The sequence below is a fragment of the Prionailurus bengalensis genome, chromosome A1 (assembly GCF_016509475.1).
Source record: "Prionailurus bengalensis isolate Pbe53 chromosome A1, Fcat_Pben_1.1_paternal_pri, whole genome shotgun sequence".
Taxonomy (NCBI): domain Eukaryota; kingdom Metazoa; phylum Chordata; class Mammalia; order Carnivora; family Felidae; genus Prionailurus; species Prionailurus bengalensis.
The window spans coordinates 201,423,288-201,437,486 of NC_057343.1; positions in this window are offsets into that span (position 1 = coordinate 201,423,288).

Sequence of the window (14,199 nt, forward strand, 5' to 3'; positions counted from 1 at the left end):
AAGAAAATTTAGCTATTCAAGTTTTTATAGCTAAGGAAAAATAAGACTTCTTAATTTAAAATGTTCTTATACATTAAATGTTTGATACTTGATGAAACTAGTAGAAAAGAAGAAAAAAATAAAGAATTTCACCGTGGAAAGGAAATTACTATTAACATGTTAGTTGTTTCTTTCCAACCCTTAAAAAAATTTTTTTAGGAGCACCTGGGTGGCTCAGTCAGTTAAGTGTTTGATTTCGGCTCAGGTCATGATCTCGAGGTTCATGAGTTCAAGCCCTACATCGGGCTCCGTGCTGACAGTTTGGAGCCTGGAGCTTGCTTCAAATTCTGTGTCCCCTCTCTCTCTGCCCCTCCCCCACTCATGTGTGCGTGCTTGCATGCACTCTCTCTCTCTCTCCCAAGAATAAACATTAAACATTTTTTTGGTCTTGCATACCCATGTATTATTATAATTTGTCATTTTCCCCATCTAACTACAAATTCTTTGTGTATGTAATTTTTTTTTGTTTTAATTCCCTCCTGTTTGCCCCACTAGTAAGGGAAAGATTCCCACCCTAGGGTTATGGGGATGGATAACACATGATCCTCAATACTGAACAAATGAGATTGACAGTGTTTCTTTTAATTTTTTAATTTTAATTTTTTTTAATCTTAGAGAGAGAGAGTGCAAGCAGGGAGAGGGGCAGAGGGAGAGACAGAGAGAGAGAGAGAGACAGAGAGAGAGAGAGAGAGGGAGGGAGAGAGAATCTTAAGAAGGTTCGATTGTCATCGAGGAGCCCAATGTGGGGCTAGATACTTCGACCCTGGGATCATGACCTGAGCTGAAATCAAGAGTAGGAAGCTCAACAGACTGAACCACACAAAAGTCCAGAGATGGACAGTGTTTCTTAGTCACTTAAACTCACAGCCTGATGGAGGAGGACACTGCATCACACAAGGCCATATAAGGGATTCAGTCAAGAATAGAACGAACAACAGGAGGTATGGAAGATTGGCTTTGTAGTATTAAGGCAGGGTTCCTTTTGGTTTCTGAGGATGATGTGGCTGGCTTGTTTGAGTAATGCTGCGGGCTGGCAGGGACCTAACTGAAACCCAGTGCTCAGGGCTAAGCAGGAACTACACCTGGTCCCCTTGGTGAAGAAGACTGTTTGGCTAGGACACCTTATGCGTGGGAGCAGAACAGGAAGGGGAACTTGTTGTTAGGCCATTTGAGGCCCTCCTGGTTTCACCAGATGTCAAGGCAGTACATAATATTGGGCTTTAATTTTAGGCCTTACACCACATTTTAGGACAACACAATATTCTATCGTATCGGTTGAATTTTTACAGATATTTGCAATGTAAATAATACCTCAGTGGCTAGCTTTGTGCAAAAAGCTTAGTTTTAATATTACCTGATATTTTAATAGTTAAAAATAGGGCCCTAAGAGAAAAATACTAAGTCAAAGGATATGAATAGTTTGGTTATACTTGATACTTACTCCCAAATTTCTTTGAAACAAAACATTTGACTCTAACTTTAAAACTTTCTACTCTACCACATTGCTTCTGCCAATGATTGTGACAATGAAAAAATCTAAAAGAATTATCTTATTATTAAATCACTGTCCATGAGGGCTGCCTGGGTGGCTCAGTCGGTTAGGTGTCCGACTTTGGCTCGGGTCATGATCTCATGGCTCATGGGTTGGAGTCCTGCATCGGGCTCTGTGTTGACAGGTCAGAGCCTGGAGCCGGCTTCAGATTCTGTGTTTCCTTCTCTCTCTGCCCTGCCCCCCTCTTCTGCTCTGTCAAAAAAATATATAAATATTAAAACAATAAAATTAAAAAAATATCGCTGTCCATGAAATTTATGTAACAGCTTAGTTTGTCATCTTCCTGGAATGTAGGTGCCTTGATCTACCAGGTTTGGGTTTGCAGAGTGAAAACTAAGGCCAATTCTGTTCAACAATAAAAACATTTTAGTGAAAGACTAATGTAATTCTTAAAAGAAATCAAAAGTTGTAGTCAAATCTCAACTATGAATATTAGCCAAAGCTCTTAAAAAAAAAGATTCTTACTTATCTAGAACTAATCTCTTCACTAATATTAATGACCAATAGTTTTTATTTTAATTTGTGTCCTGTTGGAATTGTACATATTGAATTTTGAAAGAGAAGAACAAATACGGTCTCAAACTCCCAAGCGTGCAAAGGCATACTATATCTTAACATACATTTGAATATTAGTTTAGAAATATTGTGTACACAAAATACAATTTAGGGCTTAGTTTCACAAATCATAATAAAAATCTATTAAAATCACTTTAAAAATATTAGTAAAATCATGAGTCAGCTTAGTAGAAATGAAATGAAGATTGAAAATACATAAAATGGCATTACTGTAATGAGAAAGCTGAGTTAAATTTTTGTGACTGTACAAAAAACATTTGTTTATATTTAGCTTAATTATTTAAATATGTAGAGTCTATGAGAAAAGGAAGTACATACATTAAAAATAGTACTTAGGCTAATCCCAATGGAACAGAGGAATATGTACATGGTTATATTTCAATAGTAATCATCATGGCCATATAATGTTTCCCATTCATTTCTTTAATGCTAAGTTAATCCAAATTTATACTTATAAATTACAGTACATTTGCTGAAAAGCCTGAATTGTAGAAAATTTAAATTAAATGCAGATTTATTACTTTAAAATAATGAATTTACATATCACTGGACTTTTAGTAACTTTGATCCTTGAGATAAATTAAACACACATGCACACACCCACACAAACACACATAAATAAATAAAGGGATACACAGTGACAAACTTAAAAGTTACAAAGTTCACACTCTTCCCAGGGATGAAACTTCAAGTCCTTAGGCCACATTCAATTAATTCAGAATTGGATATTAAGAGGAGATTTTGCAATTTAATATACTAGATTATCCAATAAAGAACACAGTAAAGCAGTACAATAGAAGATCTGTTATCAGGAATATCTGGAATTATGCTTTTCTGGGTTTGTTTTACTTTTAGTATGGAGATGTTAAATCTGGGTCTCTTAATACTACAGGAAAAAGTTTTGCACACTTTATACTCCTCACTAATAGAGTATAAAACTTGATCTTCCAAATGATGACCTTGCATTATAAAGAAAATATTTTAAAATTATTTTTAAAATATTCTGTCTATAAGAGGGAGACTTTTGAACATGCTCTGGAAAATCTAGAAAATTTGTATGTATTAAATAATTTATTACCATATGATGTTTGAAAAATGGCTTTTCTGTATTGTACATATTTTAAATATATATGTAATATGGATTTCAGTATAATTATTTAATAAACACAATATTTTATAATATATGCTATAAATATCAAAAGCCCATGTTAGGATATTCATTTCATATTATATATTAAATGAGAATCATACGTGCTATGGTTTGAATTGTGTTTCTCCCAAATTCTTATGTTGAATTCCTAATGCCCCATGCAGCAATATTTGGTTACAGGGCCTTCACAGAAGTAATGAACGTTAAATGGGTTCATAAGGATGGGGCCCTTATCCAACATGTCCCTGTAAGAAGAGACACCAGAGAGCACTCTCCCTTGCTCTCTCTCTCTCTCCTTCTCTGCCACATGAGGATGTAGCAAGAGTGAGTGTCTGCAAAGCCAAGAAGAGAGATTTCACCTAAACCTCATCATGCTGGCATACTGATATTGGACTTACAGTCTCAGAACTGTGAGAAAATACATTTTTGTTTAAACCACACAGTCAATGGTATTTTATTACAGCAGCACAAGCTATGAAAATGCATATTGATTAGAAGTATGATAAGTTTTGAATTCAATGGGTTCAGACTAATTATTCTTTTAATCATTATAAATGACACATAAGAGTTTTCATAGACTTTTATAAATGGGATTTGTCCCACTTATGTCTTCCTGAAGCTTTGTGGTAATACCTCACTCCCAAGAAAGAAGCAGTTTACAGAAATTTTGTTTATTGGCTGACTCCTTCACTGGCTAAGTTATAGCTACAGGGCAGTGATCAGTATAGAATATATCTGAACATATTACTCAAACTTATTGGACCTTGCCTAAATATCAGTACAGTTGAATGGTTCCATAACAAGTGTTTATATAATCCTATCCTTGCCATTGTACCTACAGTCATAGTTTCCCATACATATATGAAACCACAGAGTTCTCAGCTAGAAGCTGCTGCCCAGCCGATTTGTTAATTATAATGTCAAAATGTAAGTGCAAGAGTATAGAAAGCACAAGACATACACAGCTACAATGATGGGCCTTGTCTACTTTTGGGATGTACAGTTCACAATTTTAGCAGAATCTGGAGATGTTTCACTATTGCCACTTCTGTGGTCAAAGTATGATTTTTAAAATGGACCTCTTTTAAGGAAAAGACATTGTGACAAGCTGTAGAGCCCTCTGGGCCAGAAATTGGGAGACTTTAGTTCTTATTTATGCTGTATTAAAAATGAGTTCTGTGTACTTAGGTAAGGTATTTTAGCTCATTTAGGCTTTAGTGTCCACACTTAAACACATTGAACAGGGTGCCTGGGTGGCTCAGTCAGTTAAAGCGTCCAACTTTGGCTCAGGTCATGATCTCGCAGTTCGTGAGTTTAAGCCCCATGTCGGGCTCTGTGCTGACAGCTCAGAGCCTGGACCCTGCTTCAGATTCTGTGTCTCCTTCTCCCTCTGCCCCTCCCAGCTTGTGTTCTCTCTCTCTCAAAAATAAGTAAATAAGCATTAAAAAAATAAACATATTAAACTAGATCAGAAATTTTCAAACAAGTCTCCACAGGGATGGGTAGGATAGGGTGACTTAGAGAGTGGGACTCTGTTGTCTCCCACCCCATTCTTCCACCTGGAAACTATTTTTATCTTGTAAGAAGTTTTTTAAAGCAAGGACTCTCTTGTTTTGTTGATTAAAGTTTTAAATGACTGAGCTTGATGACCTCAGATGTCTCTTTTTTAATTTGTAAGCAACTCTATGATTCTGTAGTAAGATCACAACTTAACTGATTAGACACTGACCTTCTCATAAATGTCCGTTTTGCCTGACATATTGTTGAAATTTAATAAGTTGCTGCTTATTTTTGCATATTCTATTGTGTATCCAGCTCTGTGCTTGACAGCCTAGTATTTGGGGGGGGGGAGTGGCATTTCCCCCCCTACTTTCAACTATGTAAATGCTATGATTTCCTAACTGGAGATTTTTCCTTGAACACCTTGGAATTTCTTATTCAGAGACCTTTTATTGCTGCTCTCTATCACCCACAATTTTGGTGCACATGGATATAAATAATATGTTTAGCAAGAAGGATGTCTTAAGAGTAGCACTTTTTATAAAACCTCTGGAAAGAACTAGTAATCTTGGGAAATTAATTAATCTCTGGATTTCAGAAATTATAGTTTATCAATATTACCTGGACTTTTCTAAGAGTAACTTATTTATTTATTTTTAAAAGTTTTATTTATCTATTTTGAGAGAAAGAGAGAGAGACTACAAGCAGAGGAGGGGCAGAGAGAGCAGGAGGGAGAGAGAATCCCAAGCAGTCTCTGCACTGTCAACACAGAGCCTGATGTGGGGCTTGAACTCAGGAACTGCAAGCTCATGACCTGAGCCAAAACTGACTGAGCCACCCAGGTGCCCCCAAAGAGTAATTTAAATTGCCCTCTAGTGAAGAAATATATTCTTTTAAACAACAACAACAACAACAACAACAACAACAACAACAACATATATCTATTTAAGAGACGGGGGGAGGGGCAGAGAGAGACTCCCAAACAGGATCTGTGCTGTTAGCAGAATCTGATGTGGGGCTTGATTTCATGAATGTGAGATTAGGACTTGAGTGGGAATCAAAACTCAGATGCTTAACCCACTGAGCCACCTAGGCACCACAAGAAATACAATCTTTAAGAGTTTAAAGAACATTGACAGAACTGCTTCCTGTTGGAAAAGCTCATAGCTACCAATGACAATAGGCATTACCTTGAAGAGAGTCTTCTTTTAAGTTCCCGTCCTCCCCTCCATATATATTTGTGTGTATGTTATAGGAAGATAGATAGATAGATAGACAGACAAGATGTACATGTTTCAGTCCTCTAAAGGAAAAGACCAAAAAGCATGGAGCAAAATTCAGATTTTTGAATTTTTAAGTGATAGGATGGGTAAGCCAGAAAGATTTTTTTTAAAATAATCATCTACAAGATGCTAACTCACAGCTTATGATGAAAAGCTGATTTAGCAGAAACACCAATGGATAAGAGGCACAGACATAGTCAGAGAAAGGTTGCAAACTACGTTCAAACACTGAGAAAACAGGAAAAGATGGTTAAATTGGAAATGAGAATATGGATGTGCCAGATGGCATTAGGCAGGCTGATGATGTGGCTTTCTTTAAAATAGCGAATATAAACTCATTGCTATCTGTCTCCCATATCTTACAAATCCATGTTTTGCATAGTGAGTGGTTGGGTTGGCAAAAAGAGGAGGACAACAGGATTAAGTCAAACTTCCCAAATAGGACTCTGTCTGCCCTATGCATTGAAAGAAGGCCATGTGTTATGGGATTTTCCAGCTATTCTTAGGCTAGAATTGTGGGCAAAATAAGAAATGAAAAGAGGCAGATCTGGTGCATAAAATGGGGCCAGGATTGTGATATTTGGAAACCTCTAAGAGGGACACAGTGAATCACTGCTTTCAGTAGATTCCACTGATAAAAGTGAAAGGAAAGTCCTTAGAATAGGGAATAAGTAGTGCTCATTTATTTTAAAAAAGAAAGCCAGTAGAGGTTAGGTGCAAAGAATGATACTAACCAGCACTGAGAAAAGAGATTAAGGAGAGTGAGATAAAAAGAGAACTTGCAAATCTTCTAGAACATTTTGACTCACCAAGCAGTCACAAATTTAGGTTTCTTAATATGTTCTGTCTAGTTATCTTTATTGAGTTTATTTTATTACAGCTTTTTTGCTGGTTATTACATCTACCTCAGCAAATGAAGGATGAGAAGTGTTCTACATGAAATATTCATTGGGTTTATAGCCTTAATCTTAAAAGTAAAAGCTAAAGTAAAAAGCTGGAATAAAGAGTTTTAGTGTCCATTTTATGTATTTGAAAGCATGGTGAGAGGATAAAGTGAGATTCAGCACAGGAGGAAAAAGCTAACAGGAAGGAAGTATATGGAAAGATCTTGAGAGCAAAGACCACTTTTAAAGTGGAAGTCTCAGGATATGAGGAGAAAAAAAAAGAAAGAGACAAAAGAATCTGAAGAATTGAAAACTGTTAGAATGAAGCCAAGATGTGACTTCAGCGGGCCAGTGTGGGAAATTGCTGCTAAAGGAAATGGAGAGAGAGTTTCAAAGATTTTTGTCTGAATGGGGGAGAATAGCCCCTGGGCTTTATCACAGGGCATGACAGTTAGAAAAATCTAGCAAAGAAGGCCTCAACAAGGGTCAGAATTTATTTTAATCAGCAAGATAATTACAGTGGAGTAGAAGATGCCATTCATTGATTACCAACTCAGCACCAGGCACTTTACTCAAGTATATACAGTTCAGCTCTCACAAACAACTTTCACAAAAATCATTATCCCTATTTTACAAAAAGGGAAAGCAAGACTACAGAGACTCCCCCAAGGTCATAATATGGAGAAGAACTGAGATGTAAGGCAAGATGTATCTCCTCTTTAGAGCCCAGGCCTTTTCCCAATATTATGCTGCTTCCCATAGAATCTCTTATAGTCCAAACTATAAAGCACCTAGCAGTGGCCACCCCCATTCCCCAACACCACTCCTCCTGCTGCCCATTTTGAGTTGGAAACATTTACGTGCTCCAGATAAAGGCACTCTAAATGGGTTAAATAAAATACAGGAAAGAAACTACAGCCTATTATCTATGTGTTCAGGAAAGAAAAAGAAAATGTAAAGGTGAGAGAGACTCTGTCACTAAGAGCATTTAGGCTCTGACACAATAGATACCCTAAAGCAGCAGTTCTCAGGGTTCTCAATCTTGGGTTAACACTGGAATCATTAGGGAGCTTTAAAAAATCTTTATGTCTGGATCCTACTTTAGAGATTCTGAATTTACTGGTATGGGTCATTGGACTTTTTCATTGGAACTCCCAAGGTGGTTACAATATGTGGAAAAGATTATGACCCAGTGCTCTACAAGGTGACATTGATAACAAGGCTCATTCATCCCAGCCTCCAAACAAACAGCATTCATCTTTGCATCATCCTATTGGTCTAGTGTCTTATACATAATAGATGCTTAATACATGTTTGGAGAGTTAACTTGATGAGCAGCAGAATAATGATGTATGTACTGCCCTGGTCCTCTATACTTGGGTACCCCATAATGCCTTTCTATCTTTAACATTCCTGGGAATCTTTTATGCTTCTTTCTAGAACAAACAAACCCCAGAAAAGGCAAGCATAAGGGAATTTCTCAATTGAGGGATATTTGTGTTCTCCCATCTGTTGCCAGTATTCTCCTTATGTGAAGGACCTACTTGCTAAAAACACATGGTAATCCCCAGGACTCTCTGAGTCCCTTGGGAAAGTACCACCCCTCAGTAGATTTTGATTTCTTCAGGGAAGCTGCCCTCTGGTGGCCAGATAGGCAGCATACCTAATAGTTGAGAGCATAAACCTGGAATCAAGACTTCCTGAGTTCGAACCCTGCTGTTTACTGCTTTTGTAAGCTGGGGCAAGTTACATGGCCTCTATGTACATTAGTTCTTTCATCTGTAAACATGAGGGTATAATTGTATCTACTTCACAGGGATGTGGTAAGCATGTGAAATATTTAGAACAGCGGCCGGTATGTAGAAAGTGCCAAATAATTTTATACTACCATTACAGAAAGAATATTTTTTTTAAGTTTATAATGTCTGTAAGCTTCTTTCAATACGTTAGAAGAGGAAGACTTTTAACAAATGTTCATAAAACTGCTTGAATTTGTAGGACTAGGCTAAGAGGATTTTCGGTTGGTGAGAATATGTTCAGATGTTGCTCAGAATAGGTGTGGGATTGCAGTGGAGATGGTTTGGTTCTACTACTTGTTCTTTACCTTGTCAATTTTACTTGAGGCCAACCTCACTGGACCCAATATGTGGCCAACATTCATATGAATAAAATACATAATCAGTTATTATGAGTCCAGTAGTAATACGGAAGGTTGGACATATTCATCTTTCAGTCCCTCGTTTTCTTTGTTGTTCTTTTGCTTCCAAATAGAAATAAGGAAATAATGGCAGTTGATTCAGCTTGTGAAGAGAAGTTGGTTGATTGTGCAATGATTTTGAAGAAGTCTACATCTCATTTCCATTTCATCAGGCAAGAGGATGAGAGAGTGGAGTCTTTTTGTTTGTTTGTTACTGTAGGCTCCATACCCAGCCACAAGGGCTTGAGCTCAATTACCTGAGATCAAGACCCGAGGGGAGATCAAGAGTTGGATGCTCAGCCAGCTGAACTGCCCAGGTGCCCCTGAGTGGAGTCTTTTTAAGTAGGGGGAAAAAAGTGAACTGACACATATGTGCTGGGTGTGTAAAGGAGTGAAATTTATAATTCAGGAAAGCATCCAGGTTATACTTCACAAAGGTTTAATTTGACAAGGAGATGATAAAATTCAGGTTGTTGAAAGAGGATATAAATGGATAGGAATCATTTATATTAAATAGTTATAAGTAATATTATACTTTAAAGGTATAAAATAATCTTAATCCAAACAGTAGGGTTACCTCTAATTGGGACCCTGTGGTACAGATCAAAATGCCACTCCTTGCAAAGTTAAGGTCCTACTTTAGCTGTACTCTCCAAGAGATCATAGATCAAATGGTAGAATCTGAAGACTAACGATGGTTTATTTCGGGTTTCCAGCTGTGATTTTTCTGGATTTCAAAATGACTGCCTTTATATTTATTTTTTTCTCCTGGGAAAGAAGAGGAAGAAACCCTTTACTGCATTCCCACTGTCTAGTATATTAGCTGTTACAATTCCTATTGGCTGACCTTATGAAAGAGGACACTACATTTGACCAGCTCAGCTTTTCTTCCCCCTTTCTCACTATAGATGTTACTGTACAACACACACTGAATATTGGATTAGTCTTTGAGAAGCATTGTAACATGATCTGCACAAAGAGACAAGTAACTCTACACCATTTCCTTCCAAGCTCCAATTGGCACAGATAAAAAATTCCATTATAAAATTATAATTACAGTTTGTGACTTTCTGGAAAATGCCTCATTTGGGTTTGGCTTAAAAGTTAATCTGCTGTTTTACTAAAAAAAGTAGAGCTGTTTTAATATTCCATTTTTCATGCAGTTATTAATCTATTGATTAGTTCATAAGACCCCCCAAAATCTAAGAAGATTTGCCATCATAGTTTTATATTCATGAGTGATAAACTGATGCTTGGGATTGCTTAGAACATGATTAAAGGTATGCAGAAGAAACCCAAAGGTTTTCTTTGTTCAAAGAACAGACAATTCTCTACACATATAACTGATTTAAAATCACCAACTCTTTTTCCTATGTTTGTTTTTGTGGACCACATGTGTAATTCAACTAAATTCTTCTAGATGTGAAAAAGAAGGAAGAGGAGGAGGAGGAGGGGGGAGGGGAGGAGAAGCCCTGACACAAAGGGACACAAAATATTTCTATTTGAGGTTATTGCTGTGTCTCAGTTTGCTAACAGAGAATCACAGAGAGGCTATATAAGTTTGAGAGAGTTTGAAATATATTGACTAGGGCACTAATGTGGAATTAATGAGTCTCCAAAAGGAGACTGATAGCTTCCATGTCTTCTCTCTTTAAACCTTGGGCTTGGATGTTTGGAACCCTTCATTATTATGTGAGAAGGTAACCATCCTGGCATTTAGTGAATGGGTGCCAGGGATGCTAGACCTCCTGCAACAATGGGGTGCTCATGCCAAACTGAAAATGGTTGCACATGTCTTTCAAAAGTTCTATAAGGCATTCATGTATGTGAAAAAGCACATTCAAACTTTTCTAAGTTATAGTTCTTAAAGTTTGGCCTCCAGACAAACAGCGGCAGTATCATCTGAGAATTTGTTTTAAATGCGTATTTTGGGCCCCACTTTGGACCTACTGAATAAAACTTTCAGGGGTGGGAACAAGAAGTCTATGTTTTATCAAGCCTTGTGTTGAACGTTAATATTTGAGAACTGCTAATCTAGTTTAGAACTGAAAGTACATACTATTAACTTTGCCAATTTCCCAAGAATGTCAATGCTGTATATGTTGAGAGAAGATTGTCTAATGCCTTGTTCAGGCCTTTACCAAGAAATGTTAATCATTTAAAAATCACACTGCTTATGTTACTAGATAGTATTATGTGAACATATGCAGTTATGTTGGTCTGCATGTGTATCTATTTTATAGCTTAACTAGTTTAAGTAACCAAACACTTCCTTACATCTTCAAGTATAATAATGGCTATGTGTTTACATATTTAAATATGTATTGTTTTATATTAAATTACTTTTATTTATTCTTCAGAGTATAGTTAGGACATTATGTTGATTAAAAAAAACTGCATGAACTGGTGCAGCCACTCTGGAAAACAGTATGGAATTTACTCAAGAAATTAAAAATAGAGCTACCCTATGACCCAGAAATTGCACTACTAGGTATTTATCCAAAGGATACAAAAATGCTGATTCAAAGGGGCACATGCACCCCAATGTTTATAGCAGCACTATCAACAATAGTGAAATTATGGAAAAAGCCCAAATGTCCATCAACTGACAAATGGGTAAAGAAGATGTGATATATATATATATATGTATATATATATATAGATAGATAGATAGATAGATATAGATATAGATATAGATATAGATTCTCAAATATATATATCTATATATATACAGATATATATTCTCAAATATATATCTATATCTATCTATCTATCTATCTATCTATCTATCTATCTATATAATGGAATATTACTTAGCAATCAACAAGAACTAAATCGTGACCTTTGCAACAATGTGGGTGGAACTGGAATGCATTATGCTAAGCGAAATAAGTCAGTCAGAGAAAGACAATTATATGACTTCACTCATATGTGGAATTTAAGAAACAAAACACATGACCATAGGAGAAGGGAAGGAAAAATAAGATAAAAACTGAGAGGGAGGCAAACCATAAGAGACTCTTAAATGCAAAGAACAAACTGAGGGTTGCTGGCAGTGTGTTGGGTAGGGGGATGGGCTAAATGGGTGATGGGCATGAAGGAGAGCACTTGTTGGGATGAGTACTGGGTGTTATATGTAAGTGATGAATCACTAAATTCTACTCCTGAAAACATTATTACACTACATGTTAAGTAACTTGGATTTAAATAAAATTAAAAAAACTCACTGAGTGCAGACTAAAAGCATAGGTTCTGCCGTCAGAACCAAAGCTCCACTGGACTTGGCCACTCACCTTTGGAGTGCTTTAACAAATGATTTAAACTCACTGTGCTTTTGTTTGTTTATCTATAAGATGGGTATTTGTAAATAATAATGCATCAAACATAAAAGAATATAATACAACTGACAGTGTTGAACTTTAACCTGAGTCCTGTGATCCTGGAAAACAGCAAAGATTAAGCTATACCCTTCCCTTTGTATTTGGGAAAACTGCTTTCTGCAAGGAACCTCCCTCACCCATATGGCATAGATAAGACTCACGGAAGCCCCTTTTTTTACCCATAACAAGACGAGACAAAGACCATCAAATTTCTGCCCCCCCTTTTTTCGGCTCATAACTGATTATCTAAACTGCTTTGTCACCACTGATCAATCAAAACATATTAATGCTTGTTCAACAAAGGGGGGTTAAGCTGATCTCCTTCCCCAGGCCTCTGAACTTTGACCTATCCTTGGCCTGAGCCAGTCTACAGCCCCTCTTGGAGATTAGGCCAGCCTCAGGGTAAAAACACTTTCTGATTTGCTATCCAATCATACCACCTTTTCATCATATTTCCCTATACCTGAATCTCCTAGTCTAGCTCACTCCTCTGTATAAAAGAAAATGTATTCTTTCCTAATCCTTGAGACACTTGCAGATTTTAAGGTCACCGCTCTTTCCCTGTTGGAACAGTTTCTTTCCTCTCTTTGCAAAAATCCTTCAAAATAAACTCCTTCCTAATCCCAAATTTGTTTTGTATTTGAAAATTTCCTAGCACATACTTAGCACTATGAAGTTGTTACTTATTATAATTTTTACCATGGGATATTTTTACCAGAAAAATAGAAACTTTGTAAACTAGGTTCATGGACTTTTAACCTAAGCTATTTAAGGTAAAATATGCAAATTTATGGAATATTTAAATTATTCAAAATAACATTACATAAAATTTTAGGTAGAAAATAGTGAGAAAATATACAGGCATATCTTGAAGATATTGCAGATTTGGCTCCAGACCACTGCAATAAACTGAATATTGCAACAAAGTGAGTCAAGTGAATTTTTGGTTTCCCAGTGCATATACAAGTTATGTATACACTGTACCGAAGTCATTGTTGTATACCATAGTATTATGCCTAAAAAACAATGTGCATACCTTAATGAAAACATTTTATTTTTAAAAATAAATAAATAAATGAACAAACAAACAAACAAACTGGATGAAGGAAGCTGTTTTTTTTTAACAGTTTTATTTTAGGCTAGCATATTGCACAATTATTTGTTTAAAAGATGGTGGAGAGTTGGGTCTAATAGAATTGAGAACCACTGTTGTAGGAGATTGATGAGAACCTGTAAAGTTAGTTACGGAAGGAATATTGGAGATACCCAAGATCACCATATTTATCTCAGAAAATATCTGGATTCCAGATTTCTGATATTCCCTTACCAGAAGAGTTGACGGAGAAGCATTTGAATCCTAGGCAGGAAACTTAATGCCTTACAAACTGAGCTACTACCCATAATGTAAAAGAAAAACAACAAAAAGAGGATTGTCCTATTTGCCTCATATTTTTAAAACAAAATAAACAGAACACTATTATTTATAGTGTTCTCTTTTTCCTTCTCTGAAATCCTCTTTTCTTCTCTTTCTCTCTTTCTTTCTACAGGAAAAGTATTATCATGAGTTAGGTGTTTAGACAATCTATGTGGTTATACGTTCATTGCGTATATACACACTCGTAAACAATAGTTTTATAT